The sequence below is a fragment of the Oncorhynchus keta genome, chromosome 3 (assembly GCF_023373465.1).
Source record: "Oncorhynchus keta strain PuntledgeMale-10-30-2019 chromosome 3, Oket_V2, whole genome shotgun sequence".
Taxonomy (NCBI): Eukaryota; Metazoa; Chordata; class Actinopteri; order Salmoniformes; family Salmonidae; genus Oncorhynchus; species Oncorhynchus keta.
Window position 1 is genome coordinate 34,352,632 of NC_068423.1, and position 16,189 is coordinate 34,368,820.

Consider the following 16,189-nt stretch of genomic DNA (forward strand, 5'->3'; position numbering starts at 1 on the left):
GGATAAGAGCGTCTGCTAAATGACTTAAATGTAAATGTAAATGTTTCTTCTAATGCTTTCTATTACGTATAATAATACAATTACGTCTTTACATTTAATATGTATTATTTTTAAGTCCAAACATGGATACGTAACTACCCATCGCTTTCTACTACAATTATATCTTTACGTTAAAAACCAAAGTCTATCAGAATCCCAGTCATTCCAATAAATGTTATTATATACCCCTTGATCTTCAATACATGGAAATATGTGTCACGGCTGTTGAAGGAAGAGGACCAGCTTGGTGAGCGTACATTTTGTTTTTATTGTAAAAATGACGCAGAACAAAACAATAAACAGTACAAAAAACAAACCGTGAAGATAAAGGCTATGTGCCCTAAACAAAGTCAACTTCCCACCAAGAAAGGAGGGAAAAAGGGCTGCCTAAGTATGGTTCCCAATCAGAGACAACTATAGACAGCTGTCCCGGATTGAGAACCATACCCAGCCAAAACATAGAAGTACAAAATCATAGATAACAAAACATAGAATGCCCACCCCAAATCACACCCTGACCAAACCAAATAGAGACATTAAAAGGCTCTCTAAGGTCAGGGTGTGACAATATGGAAGTATAGGTTAGCCAAATTGTTTTACCTTAGCATGACTCCAGAAATAAGGATTTGTTAGCAAGCCCTACTCGGTTGTTTATGATTTTGTTGTCATGGAGGACTGATTGGGGCTCATGAAAAATAAATGCTGCAGCTGTTTAAAAAAGGCCACAGATGAAACATTAACAAAAGCCCCGCCTCTTTTTTGTTTGGGCCTGGAGAAATGTAACGACTCTCAGATTAATAGACAGAGTTACAGCTAGCGACAGGAACGAGCTGCAACAAACACTCAAACTGGACAGTTTTATCTCAATCTCTTCATTCAGACTCAATCATAGACACTCTTACTGACAGTTGTGGCTGCTTTGATTTATTTATCGTTGTCTCTACCTTCTTGCTCTTTGTGCTGTTGTCTGTGCACAATAATGTTTGTACCATGTTTTATGCTGCTACCATGTTGTGTTGCTACCATGTTGTTATGTTGTGGTGCTACCATGCTGTGTTGTCATGTGTTGCAGCCTTGAGATATTGTTGTCTTAGGTCTCTCTTTATGTAATGTTGTTTTGTCTCTTTGTCTCTCTGTCATGATGTGTGTTTTCACGCTAGGGACATAAGCATTTCTGTGATAACATCTTCAAAATATGTGTACCATTTGATATGATATGTGAGAATGCTGTTCATTGACTACAGCTCAGTGTTCAACACATAGTGCCCACAAAGCTCATCACTAAGTTCAGACCCCAGTCAGTCTTCCCACCAGTATTAATGAATAGAGACATTCAGAATTATTTCTTCGTATTATCTTTTACCAGATCTAATGTGCTATAATATCCTTATATAACTATCCTACATTCATTTCACATTTCCACGAACTTCACAGTGTTTCCTTTCAAATGGTATCAAGAATAGCATATTCTTGCTTCAGGTCCTGAGCTACAGGCAGTTCGACTTGGGTATGTCATTTTAGGTGAAAATTTTAAAAAAGGGTGGATCCTTAACTTCTTGGATTTAGGGGGCGCTATTTAAAATTTCTGGATGAAAAACGTTCCCGTTTTAAACAAGATATTTTGTCACGATAAGATGCTCGACTATGCATATAATTGACAGCTTTGGAAAGAAAACACAACTGCAAAGATATTGCCTGTGAGTGCCACAGAACTGATGTTACAGGCGAAAACCAGATAAAAATCCAATCAGGAAGTGCCGCATTTTTTGAAACCGCCTCATGCCAATGATTCCTTGTATGGCTGTGAATGGGCCACGAATGAGCTTAGGCTTTCTGTCGCTTCCCCAAGGTGTCGACAGCATTGTGACGTATTTGTAGGCATATCATTGGAAGATTGACCATAAGAGACTACATCTACCAGGTGGTCGCTTGGTGTCCTCCGTTGCAATTATTGTGTAATCTCCAGCTGCAGTATTTTTCCGTTTGCTTCTGATGAGAAACCAACTGTCACGACTGATATATTATCGAATAGATATGTGAAAAACACCTTGAGGATTGATTCTAAACAACGTTTTCCATGTTTCTGTCGATATTATGGAGATAATTTGGAAAAAAGTTTGCCGTTGTAGTGACTGCATTTTCCAGTCTTTTTCTTAGCCAAACGTGATGAACAAAACGGGGCTATTTCGCCAAAACAAATCATCTTTTTGGAAAAAAATGAACATTTGCTATCTAACAGAGTCTCGTCATTGAAATCATCCGAAGTTCTTCAAAGGTAAATTATTTTATTTTTATGCTTTTCTTGTTTTTGTGAAAATGTTGCCTGCTGAATGCTAGGCTTAATGCTATGCTAATACTCTTACACAAATGCTTGTGTAGCTATGGTTGAAAAGCATATTTTGAAAATCTGAGATGACAGTGTTGTTAACAAAAGGCTAAGCTTGTGTTTCAATATATTCATTTCATTTCATTTGCGATTTTCATGAATAGGAAACGTGGCGTTATGGTAATGAGCTTGAGGCTATGATTACGCTCCCGGATACGGGATTGCTCGTCGCTAGAGGTTAAGAGGATTTAATACTGGTGGGGAAACTGAGTAAAATGAGACACTGAGGAAGTTTGGCGTATTGTTCCTCCTTAATTTATTTTTTATAGTGACGTAGTACATGTTCACCCCCAGAGAAGAGCAGTATGGGTCGTATCTGGAACAAAGCATTCATCAGGAGAGAAGAGCAGTATGGGTCGTATCTGGAACAAAGCATTCATCAGGAGAGAAGAGCAGTATGGGTCGTATCTGGAACAAAGCATTCATCAGGAGAGAAGAGCAGTATGGGTCGTATCTGGAACAAAGCATTCATCAGGAGAGAAGAGCAGTATGGGTCGTATCTGGAACAAAGCATTCATCAGGAGAGAAGAGCAGTATGGGTCGTATCTGGAACAAAGCATTCATCAGGAGAGAAGAGCAGTATGGGTCGTATCTGGAACAAAGCATTCATCAGGAGAGAAGAGCAGTATGGGTCGTATCTGGAACAAAGCATTCATCAGGAGAGAAGAGCAGTATGGGTCGTATCTGGAACAAAGCATTCATCAGGAGAGAAGAGCAGTATGGGTCGTATCTGGAACAAAGCATTCATCAGGAGAGAAGAGCAGTATGGGTCGTATCTGGAACAAAGCATTCATCAGGAGAGAAGAGCAGTATGGGTCGTATCTGGAACAAAGCATTCATCAGGAGAGAAGAGCAGTATGGGTCGTATCTGGAACAAAGCATTCATCAGGAGAGAAGAGCAGTATGGGTCGTATCTGGAACAAAGCATTCATCAGGAGAGAAGAGCAGTATGGGTCGTATCTGGAACAAAGCATTCATCAGGAGAGAAGAGCAGTATGGGTCGTATCTGGAACAAAGCATTTATCAGGAGAGAAGAGCAGTATGGGCCAGAGGTCATCCAGGGCTACAATTAGAGTACCAGAGGTCATCCAGTAGCACATGCTCCAGAAGGTATAAGTCACTGGTCATCCCCAAAGCCAACACCTCATTTGGCCGCCTTTCCTTCCAGTTCTCTGCTGCCAATAACTGGAGACTGGAGACTTACATCTCCCTCACTAACTTTAAGCATCAACTATCTGAGCAGCTTACCGATTGCTGCAGCCGTACATAGTCCATCTGTAAATAGCCCACCCAATCTACCTACCTCATCCCCATACTGTTTTTATTTACTTTTCTTCTCTTTTGCACATCAGTATTTCTACTTGCACATCATCATCTGCTCATCTATCACTCCAGTGTTAACTTGCTAAACTGTAAATACTTCGCTATTATGGCCTATTTATTGCCTTACCTCCTCCCGACATTTGACACACTGTATATAGACTTTCTTTTTTATATTGTGTTATTGACTGTACGCTTGTTTATTCCATGTGTAACTCTGTGTTGTTGTTTGTGTCGCACTGCTTTGCTTTATCTTGGCCAGGTCGCAGTTGTAAATGAGAATTTGTTCTCAACTAGCCGACCTGGTTAACCTCTAGTGTCGAGCAATCCCGTATCCGGGAGCGTAATCATAGCCTCAAGCTCATTACCATAACGCAACATTTCCTATTCATGAAAATCGAAGAAGTTAAATAAAGGTGAAATATATATATATTATTATTTTTTAAACAATAAAGTACTAGAGGTCATCAAGGGCTTCAATAAGAGTACCAGAGGTCATTCCAGGCTACAATAAGAGTACCAGAGGTCATCCAAGGCTTCAATAAGAGTACCAGAGGTCATCCAAGGCTACAATAAGAGTACCAGAGGTCACACAGGGCTTCAATAAGAGTACCAGAGGTCATTCCAGGCTACAATAAGAGTACCAGAGGTCACACAGAGCTTCAATAAGAGTACCAGAGGTCACACAGGGCTTCAATAAGAGTACCAGAGGTCATCCAAGGCTTCAATAAGAGTACCAGAGTGCAGGGTGTTAGCCGACCTTGCATATTAACTCAAATAATTATCGTCTGATGTTTCTGGGAGATGTAAGTCATCGTTTGTTTAGTAATGGATGCCAATAGAGCGAGACATCAGCCAGCTGTGTTGACTGCTAGAGTACTAGCCTTGAGCCCGTAAAGGCTCTGATCAAAAGGATGCCAATAGAGCGAGACATCAGCCAGCTGTGTTGACTGCTAGAGTACTAGCCTTGAGCCCGTAAAGGCTCTGATCAAAAGGATGCCAATGGAGCGAGACATCAGCCAGCTGTGTTGACTGCTAGAGTACTAGCCTTGAGCCCGTAAAGGCTCTGATCAAAAGGATGCCAATGGAGCGAGACATCAGCCAGCTGTGTTGACTGCTAGAGTACTAGCCTTGAGCCCGTAAAGGCTCTGATCAAAAGGATGCCAATAGAGCGAGACATCAGCCAGCTGTGTTGACTGCTAGAGTACTAGCCTTGAGCCCGTAAAGGCTCTGATCAAAAGGATGCCAATGGAGCGAGACATCAGCCAGCTGTGTTGACTGCTAGAGTACTAGCCTTGAGCCCGTAAAGGCTCTGATCAAAAGGATGCCAATGGAGCGAGACATCAGCCAGCTGTGTTGACTGCTAGAGTACTAGCCTTGAGCCCGTAAAGGCTCTGATCAAAAGGATGCCAATAGAGCGAGACATCAGCCAGCTGTGTTGACTGCTAGAGTACTAGCCTTGAGCCCGTAAAGGCTCTGATCAAAAGGAGTGCACTAGAAATGGAAAAGAATGGTAACTTCTGACATGATCCAAGCGTATCAGAATACCAGCCTCTAATGCACTGACCCCTGACCCTCTGTTCTGTCTCTGTGTTCCCTCCTTTCCAGGGAGAAAGGCAGACACAGAGCACATGTACCACTTTACAGCCCTGGGACACAGAGTAGCGTAGGCCTGATGGAACAATTGCCTGCCTGGGCACAAAACCTTTCAATGTGGAGGGACTTGACAGAATGTCATGAGGCTTGTTGTTCAGCATCCCCCCCCTTCTGTCTCTGTCTCTCTGTCTCTGTCTCTCTGTCTCTGTCTCTGTCTCTGTCTCTCTGTCTCTCTGTCTCTCTGTCTCTGTCTCTGTCTCTCTGTCTCTCTGTCTCTCTGTCTCTGTCTCTGTCTCTGTCTCTCTGTCTCTCTGTCTCTCTGTCTCTGTCTCTCTGTCTCAATTCAATTCAATTCAATTCAAGGGCTTTATTGGCATGGGAAACATGTGTTAACATTGCCAAAGCGAGTGAGGTGGACAACATACAAAGTGAATATATAAAGTGAAAAACAACAAAAATTAACAGTAAACATTACACATACAGAAGTTTAAAAACAGTAAAGACATTACAAATGTCATATATATATATATATATATATATATATATATATATATATATATATATATATATATACAATGTCTCTCTGTCTCTGTTTCTCTGTTTCTCTGTCTCTCTGTCTCTGTTTCTCTGTTTCTCTGTCTCTGTCTCTCTGTCTCTGTTTCTCTGTCTCTGTTTCTCTGTCTCTGTTTCTCTGTCTCTGTCTCTCTGTCTCTGTCTCTCTGTCTCTGTCTCTGTTTCTCTGTCTCTGTCTCTCTGTCTCTGTTTCTCTGTCTCTGTCTCTCTGTCTCTGTCTCTGTTTCTCTGTCTCTGTCTCTCTGTCTCTGTCTCTGTTTCTCTGTTTCTCTGTCTCTGTCTCTGTTTCTCTGTTTCTCTGTCTCTGTCTCTCTGTCTCTGTTTCTCTGTCTCTGTCTCTGTCTCTCTGTCTCTGTCTCTGTTTCTCTGTTTCTCTGTCTCTGTCTCTCTGTCTCTGTTTCTCTGTCTCTGTCTCTCTGTCTCTGTCTCTGTTTCTCTGTCTCTGTCTCTCTGTCTCTGTCTCTGTTTCTCTGTTTCTCTGTCTCTGTTTCTCTGTTTCTCTGTCTCTGTCTCTCTGTCTCTGTCTCTCTGTCTCTGTTTCTCTGTTTCTCTGTCTCTGTCTCTCTGTCTCTCTGTCTCTGTTTCTCTGTTTCTCTGTCTCTGTCTCTCTGTCTCTGTCTCTCTGTCTCTGTTTCTCTGTCTCTGTTTCTCTGTCTCTGTTTCTCTGTCTCTGTCTCTCTGTCTCTGTCTCTCTGTTTCTCTGTTTCTCTGTTTCTCTGTTTCTCTGTCTCTGTCTCTCTGTCTCTGTCTCTCTGTCTCTGTTTCTCTGTTTCTCTGTCTCTGTCTCTGTTTCTCTGTTTCTCTGTCTCTGTCTCTGTTTCTCTGTTTCTCTGTCTCTGTCTCTCTGTCTCTGTCTCTCTGTCTCTGTTTCTCTGTTTCTCTGTTTCTCTGTCTCTGTCTCTCTGTCTCTGTTTCTCTGTCTCTGTCTCTCTGTCTCTGTCTCTGTTTCTCTGTCTCTCTGTCTCTGTTTCTCTGTTTCTCTGTCTCTGTCTCTCTGTCTCTGTTTCTCTGTCTCTGTCTCTCTGTCTCTGTTTCTCTGTCTCTGTCTCTGTCTCTCTGTCTCTGTTTCTCTGTCTCTGTCTCTCTGTCTCTGTCTCTGTCTCTGTTTCTCTGTTTCTCTGTCTCTGTCTCTCTGTCTCTGTTTCTCTGTCTCTGTCTCTCTGTCTCTGTTTCTCTGTCTCTGTCTCTCTGTCTCTGTCTCTGTTTCTCTGTCTCTCTGTCTCTGTTTCTCTGTTTCTCTGTCTCTGTCTCTCTGTCTCTGTTTCTCTGTCTCTGTCTCTCTGTCTCTGTCTCTGTCTCTGTCTCTGTTTCTCTGTCTCTCTGTCTCTGTCTCTGTCTCTGTTTCTCTGTCTCTCTGTCTCTGTTTCTCTGTTTCTCTGTCTCTGTCTCTCTGTCTCTGTTTCTCTGTCTCTGTCTCTCTGTCTCTGTCTCTGTCTCTGTTTCTCTGTCTCTCTGTCTCTGTCTCTGTCTCTATTTCTCTGTCTCTGTCTCTCTGTCTCTGTTTCTCTGTCTCTGTCTCTCTGTCTCTGTTTCTCTGTCTCTGTTTCTCTGTCTCTGTCTCTCTGTCTCTGTTTCTCTGTCTCTGTCTCTCTGTCTCTGTTTCTCTGTCTCTGTCTCTCTGTCTCTGTTTCTCTGTCTCTGTCTCTCTGTCTCTGTTTCTCTGTCTCTGTCTGTTTCTCTGTCTCTGTCTCTCTGTCTCTGTTTCTCTGTCTCTGTTCTCTCTGTCTCTGTTTCTCTGTCTCTGTCTCTCTGTCTCTGTTTCTCTGTCTCTCTGTCTCTGTCTCTGTCTCTGTCTCTCTGTCTCTGTCTCTCTGTCTCTGTTTCTCTGTCTCTCTGTCTCTGTTTCTCTGTCTCTGTTTCTCTGTCTCTGTCTCTCTGTCTCTGTTTCTCTGTCTCTGTCTCTCTGTCTCTGTTTCTCTGTCTCTGTCTCTCTGTCTCTGTTTCTCTGTCTCTGTTTCTCTGTCTCTGTCTCTCTGTCTCTGTTTCTCTGTCTCTGTCTCTCTGTCTCTGTCTCTGTCTCTGTCTCTGTTTCTCTGTCTCTCTGTCTCTGTCTCTGTCTCTCTGTCTCTGTCTCTCTGTCTCTGTTTCTCTGTCTCTGTCTCTCTGTCTCTGTTTCTCTGTCTCTCTGTCTCTGTCTCTGTCTCTGTTTCTCTGTCTCTGTCTCTCTGTCTCTGTTTCTCTGTCTCTGTCTCTCTGTCTCTGTCTCTGTCTCTGTTTCTCTGTCTCTCTGTCTCTGTCTCTGTCTCTGTTTCTCTGTCTCTCTGTCTCTGTTTCTCTGTTTCTCTGTCTCTGTCTCTCTGTCTCTGTTTCTCTGTCTATGTCTCTCTGTCTCTGTCTCTGTCTCTGTTTCTCTGTCTCTCTGTCTCTGTCTCTGTCTCTGTTTCTCTGTCTCTCTGTCTCTCTGTCTCTGTTTCTCTGTCTCTGTCTCTCTGTCTCTGTCTCTGTCTCTGTTTCTCTGTCTCTCTGTCTCTGTCTCTGTCTCTGTTTCTCTGTCTCTCTGTCTCTGTTTCTCTGTTTCTCTGTCTCTCTGTCTCTGTCTCTGTCTCTGTTTCTCTGTCTCTCTGTCTCTGTCTCTGTTTCTCTGTCTCTCTGTCTCTGTTTCTCTGTTTCTCTGTCTCTGTCTCTCTGTCTCTGTTTCTCTGTCTCTGTCTCTCTGTCTCTGTCTCTGTTTCTCTGTCTCTCTGTCTCTGTTTCTCTGTTTCTCTGTCTCTGTCTCTCTGTCTCTCTGTCTCTCTGTCTCTCTGTCTCTGTCTCTCGGTCTCTCTGTCTCTCTGTCTCTCTGTCTCTCTGTCTCTCTGTCTCTCTGTCTCTCTGTCTCTCTGTCTCTGTTTCTCTGTCTCTGTCTCAAATTCAAGATGCTTTATTTGCATGAAAACCATTGTGTCAATATTGTCAAAGCAACAATGTAAACAATATACATTGTAATAAAATAACTTAGAATAATAATATAACATTTTTGTAAATAATAATAATAATAATAAATATAATAACAACAATAAAATGATTGCAGTCAATAGTAGAAATATAATAAACATAAAAGGCTAAACATGGTATTTGAAACTATATCGAACTTATGACGAACTGTCATCCTAAACATTGAGTTATACAACTACCATCATCACCCCTACGACCACCATCATCACCCCTACTACCACCACCATCAACCCTACTACCACCATCATCACCCCTACTACCACCACCATCACCCCTACTACCACCATCATCACCCCTACTACCACCATCATCACCCCTACTACCACCATCATCACCCCTACTACCACCATCATCACCCCTACTACCACCACCATCACCCCTACTACCACCATCATCACCCCTACTACCACCACCATCACCCCTACTACCACCATCATCACCCCTACTACCACCACCATCACCCCTACTACCACCACCATCACCCCTACTACCACCACCATCACCCCTACTACCACCACCATCACCCCTACTACCACCACCATCACCCCTACTACCACCACCACCCCTACTACCACCACCATCACCCCTACTACCACCACCATCACCCATTCTACCATCATCACCCCTACTACCACCATCATCACCCCTACTACCACCAACATCACCCCTACGACCACCACCATCACCCCTACTACCACCATCATCACTAAACTGCTATCACCACCATCACCCCTACTACCACCACCATCACCCCTACTACCACCACCATCACCCCTACTACCACCACCATCACCCCTACTACCACCATCATCACCCCTACTACCACCATCATCACCCCTACTACCACCATCATCACCCCTACTACCACCATCATCACCCCTACTACCACCATCATCACCCCTACTACCACCACCATCACCCCTACTACCACCATCATCACCCCTACTACCACCATCATCACCCCTACTACCACCATCATCACCCCTACTACCACCACCATCACCCCTACTACCACCACCATCACCCATTCTACCACCATCACCCCTACTACCACCACCATCACCCTACTACCACCACCATCACCCATTCTACCATCATCACCCCTACTACCACCATCATCACCCCTACTACCACCAACATCACCCCTACGACCACCACCATCACCCCTACTACCACCATCATCACTAAACTGCTATCACCACCATCACCCCTACTACCACCACCATCACCCCTACTACCACCACCACCACCCCTACTACCACCACCATCACCCCTACTACCACCATCACCCCTACTACCACCACCATCACCCCTACTACCACCACCATCACCCCTACTACCACCAACATCACCCCTACTACCACCATCACCCCTACTACCACCATCATCACCCCTACTACCACCATCATCACCACTACTACCACCACCATCACCCCTACTACAACCATCACCCCTACTACCACCACCATCACCCCTACTACCACCACCATCACCCCTACTACCACCATCATCACCCCTACTACCACCATCATCACCCCTACTACCACCATCATCACCCCTACTACCACCACCATCACCCCTACTACCACCAACATCACCCCTACTACCACCACCATCACCCCTACTACCACCACCACCACCCCTACTACCACCACCATCACCCCTACTACAACCATCATCACCCCTACTACCACCATCATCACCCCTACTACCACCACCATCACCCCTACTACCACCACCATCACCCCTACTACCACCACCATCACCCCTACTACCACATCACCCCTACTACCACCACCATCACCCCTACTACCACCATCATCACCCCTACTACCACCATCATCACCCCTACTACCACCACCATCACCCCTACTACCACCATCATCACCCCTACTACCATCACCATCACCCCTACTACCACCACCATCACCCCTACTACCACCACCATCACCCCTACTACCACCACCATCACCCCTACTACCACCACCATCACCCCTACTACCACCACCATCACCCCTACTACCACCACCATCACCCCTACTACCACCACCATCACCCCTACTACTACCATCATCACCCCTACTACCACCACCATCACCCCTACTACCACCATCATCACCCCTACTACCACCATCATCACCCCTACTACCACCACCATCACCCCTACTACTACCATCATCACCCCTACTACCACCATCATCACCCCTACTACCACCATCATCACCCCTACTACCACCACCACCACCCCTACTACCACCACCATCACCCCTACTACCACCACCATCACCCCTACTACTACCACCACCACCCCTACTACCACCATCATCACCCCTACTACCACCATCATCACCCCTACTACCACCATCATCACCCCTACTACCACCACCATCACCCCTACTACCACCATCATCACCCTATACTACCACCATCATCACCCCTACTACCACCATCATCACCCCTACTACCACCACCACCACCCCTACTACCACCATCATCACCCCTACTACCACCACCATCACCCCTACTACCACCATCATCACCCCTACTACCACCACCATCACCCCTACTACCACCATCATCACCCTATACTACCACCATCATCACCCCTACTACCACCATCATCACCCCTACTACCACCACCATCACCCCTACTACCAACCCCATCACCCCTACTACCACCACCATCACCCCTACTACCACCATCATCACCCCTACTACCACCACCATCACCCCTACTACCACCATCATCACCCCTACTACCACCACCATCACCCCTACTACCACCATCATCACCCCTACTACCACCACCATCACCCCTACTACCACCACCATCACCCCTACTACCACCATCATCACCCCTACTACCACCACCATCACCCCTACTACCACCATCATCACCCCTACTACCACCACCATCACCCCTACTACCACCACCATCACCCCTACTACCACCACCATCACCCCTACTACCACCATCATCACCCCTACTACCACCACCATCACCCCTACTACCACCACCATCACCCCTACTACCACCATCATCACCCCTACTACCACCACCATCACCCCTACTACCACCACCATCACCCCTACTACTACCACCATCACCCCTACTACCACCACCATCACCCCTACTACCACCATCATCACCCCTACTACCACCACCATCACCCCTACTACCACATCACCCCTACTACCACCATCATCACCCCTACTACCAACCCCATCACCCCTACTACCACCACCATCACCCCTACTACCAACCCCATCACCCCTACTACCACCACCATCACCCCTACTACCACCACCATCACCCCTACTACCACCACCATCACCCCTACTACCACCACCATCACCCCTACTACCACCACCATCACCCCTACTACCACCACCGTCACCCCTACTACCACCACCGTCACCCCTACTACCACCATCATCACCCCTACTACCACCATCATCACCCCTACTACCACCATCATCACCCCTACTACCACCATCATCACCCCTACTACCACCACCATCACCCCTATTACCACCATCACCCCTACTACCACCACCATCACCCCTACTACCACCACCATCACCCCTACTACCACCACCGTCACCCCTACTACCACCACCATCACCCCTACTACCACCACCATCACCTCTACTACCATCCCCATCACCCCTACTACCACCACCATCATCCCTACTACCACCACCATCACCCCTACTACCACCATCACCCCTACTACCACCATCACCCCTACTACCAACCCCATCACCCCTACTACCACCACCATCACCCCTACTACCAACCCCATCACCCCTACTACCACCACCATCACCCCTACTACCACCACCATCACCCCTACTACCACCACCATCACCCCTACTACCCATACCACTACAAAATTAATAATAATAATAGTAGTAATAGCAATAAGTAAGTTAATGTTTACTATGCAGAAATAGTTATTATTCCGTTTCCCTCAGGCTATGGCAGGCAAATACAAGTTGGGCTGCAAAAGAAACCAATGCTCCTTCGCCCATGAGTATGGAATAAATGTGGAATAAAGGTAGTAATTTCTGTGAATAATGAATCTCTTGGTGAGGAATATTTACAGTAAAGGACAAAGTGCATCTCTGTCTCTACCTCCCCTGTCGAGCAGTGACCACATACACACTCCTCTTTGGGTAGCCATGTCTTTTTATGTCTGCCGGTTTCTATCGCCAATTGTTCGTCACTCAGCCTGGTAAGGATCTGTCTCTGCTTCGTATCTCTGACAGAGTAGAGATAATCAGCCAATTCATATTCCCTGTTCAGGGCCAGATAGTAATTAAGTCAGCTTTGGGATTTCGTTTTGTTTTCCAACGTTGTAAATATGAGTCCTTTGACTGGTTCATGATTTTGTTAATTGGAATTCTTTATTTTGAAGCAGTGCTGTGTCAGCTTGTTTGGTGAGGTCCAACACCAGCTGACTGAGAGGGCTCGTTTCTGGGCTCAGCTTGTTTGGTGAGGTCCAACACCAGCTGACTGAGAGGGCTCGTTTCTGGGCTCAGCTTGGTTGGTGAGGTCCAACACCAGCTGACTGAGAGGGCTCGTTTCTGGGCTCAGCTTGGTTGGTGAGGTCCAACACCAGCTGACTGAGAGGGCTCGTTTCTGGGCTCAGCTTGGTTGGTGAGGTCCAACACCAGCTGACTGAGAGGGCTCGTTTCTGGGCTCAGCTTGGTTGGTGAGGTCCAACACCAGCTGACTGAGAGGGCTCGTTTCTGGGCTCAGCTTGGTTGGTGAGGTCCAACACCAGCTGACTGAGAGGGCCCGTTTCTGGGCTCAGCTTGGTTGGTGAGGTCCAACACCAGCTGACTGAGAGGGCCCGTTTCTGGGCTCAGCTTGGTTGGTGGGGTCCAACACCAGCTGACTGAGAGGGCTCGTTTCTGGGCTCAGCTTGGTTGGTGAGGTCCAACACCAGCTGACTGAGAGGGCTCGTTTCTGGGCTCAGCTTGGTTGGTGAGGTCCAACACCAGCTGACTGAGAGGGCCCGTTTCTGGGCTCAGCTTGGTTGGTGAGGTCCAACACCAGCTGACTGAGAGGGCCCGTTTCTGGGCTCAGCTTGGTTGGTGGGGTCCAACACCAGCTGACTGAGAGGGCTCGTTTCTGGGCTCAGCTCGGTTGGTGAGGTCCAACACAAGCTGACTGAGAGGGCTCGTTTCTGGGCTCAGCTTGTTTGGTTAGGTCCAACACCAGCTGACTGTGAGGGCTCATTTCTGGGCCCAGCTCTTGGATTTGAAGTGTTTTAAATTGGAGACTTGAATTTAGTCTTGAATTTAGGTGTATTCATAATTATGCCCTATATGCATTACTTGGTGTATTTATTTTGACTCATAGAATTTTCCGACAGAATTCTGCATGAAGGGCTTAAATTGAATGTTTGTCCCACATTTTAAAGTCCAGTTTATTGAGTGGTTCAAAAAACCTCACTTCTGTAAAGAGCAGTAGGATTTACCTGTCAAATATTTTGATCCAAATTATAAATGGATGTTTAATTTGAATAATTTCATATTTATTGCATACATTGCTCTGCGGGCTTTTTCTTTGAGTGCATTCACTGCCATATTAAAGTTTTCGATGCAGATATGGTCAGACCAGGGTATGTTCTTTCATTTTCTTCTGAAAAATCATGATTTAAAAAAAAAATGATGTACTGTACTGCCAGGGCCCAATTATGGCAATAATGCTCTAGAATGTCAAGGTTTTGTTGAAGACCTTTGGTTGGTGATAGAAGAACCAAATCATCAGCATAAAGCGGGTATTTTACCTCTGTGTTAAATAGTGTGAGTCCTGGCGCTGCAGAATGGTCCATCGTGTCTGCTAATTCATTGAAATAAATGTTGAAACTGCAGCCTGGTCTCATACCTCAACGTTGCGAAAATAATTACGTTCTTTGGTTTTTGATTTTTATTGGACATTTCTTTTCTGTGGACATTTTATTAAGTCATACACCTTACCACCAAGCTCACTTTGGAGAGTTTTGTAGAATAGACCTTTGTGCCAAAAAAAATGCTTTTTTAAAGTCAATAAAGCAAGAAAAAAATGTGCTCTCTTTTTTCTGGTGGACATGTTTATTAATTAGTGTGTGTATGGTCAGTAGTGTGATGTCTGGGGAGAAAGCCAATATGACATTTACATGTTGAATTTTTCCAAAAAGAAAGGTTTGGATTCTTGATTTCAAAATGTTACAGAAAACCTTTCATAAGTTGCTGTTTACGCACATTCCCCTGTAATTATTGGGGTCTGATTTGTCTCCACTTTTGTGGATAGGAGAGATGAGCCCCCGGTTACAGAATTCAGGAAAGTAGCCATAAGTTAGTACCATGTTGAACAGATTTTACATTTACATTTACGATTTTATGTTTTCATTTATTTCTTGTTGGGTTATTGGCAGTTGTGGAAAAGTACCCAATTGATAACTTGAGTAAAAGTATAGAAAGCAACTCAAGTAAAAGTGAAAGTCAGTAAAATACTACTTGAGTAAAAGTCTAAAAGTGTTTGGTTTTAAATATAATTTAAAAACAAAAGTAGAAATAAAAGTATAAATAATTTATAGTTATTTATATTAAGCAAAGCAGCCGGGCACCATATCCTTGTTTTTAACATGATAGCGAGCACACTCCAACACTCAGACATCATTTACCTATAGCCAGGGGCACACTCCAACACTCAGACATCATTTACCTATAGCCAGGGGCACACTCCAACACTCAGACATCATTTACCTATAGCCAGGGGCACACTCCAACACTCAGACATCATTTACCTATAGCCAGGGGCACACTCCAACACTCACATCATTTACCTATAGCCAGGGGCACACTCCAACACTCAGACATCATTTACCTATAGCCAGGGGCACACTCCAACACTCAGACATTATTTAACTATAGCCAGCGGCACACTCCAAAACCCAGACATCATTTACCTATAGCCAGGGGCACACTCCAACACTCAGACATCATTTAACTATAGCCAGGGGCACACTCCAACACTCAGACATCATTTAACTATAGCCAGGGGCACACTCCAACACTCAGACATCATTTACCTATAGCCAGGGGCACACTCCAACACTCAGACATCATTTACCAAAGTTGCATGACTTTTCCAGTCATGTTTGTTTTCACTGCAATCAACTGGTTAGTTTGCAACACAATCAAATATGATGGGCTATTTCGCAGGACGTATTGACTTAAAGAAACCGATTTGAAGACAACAAGTCATGACATCACTGTGCACCAATGATTTGCCCGCTGTTTCGTTGATTGACTGTCTTTTAACCCAATGACCACTGATCGCCTTGA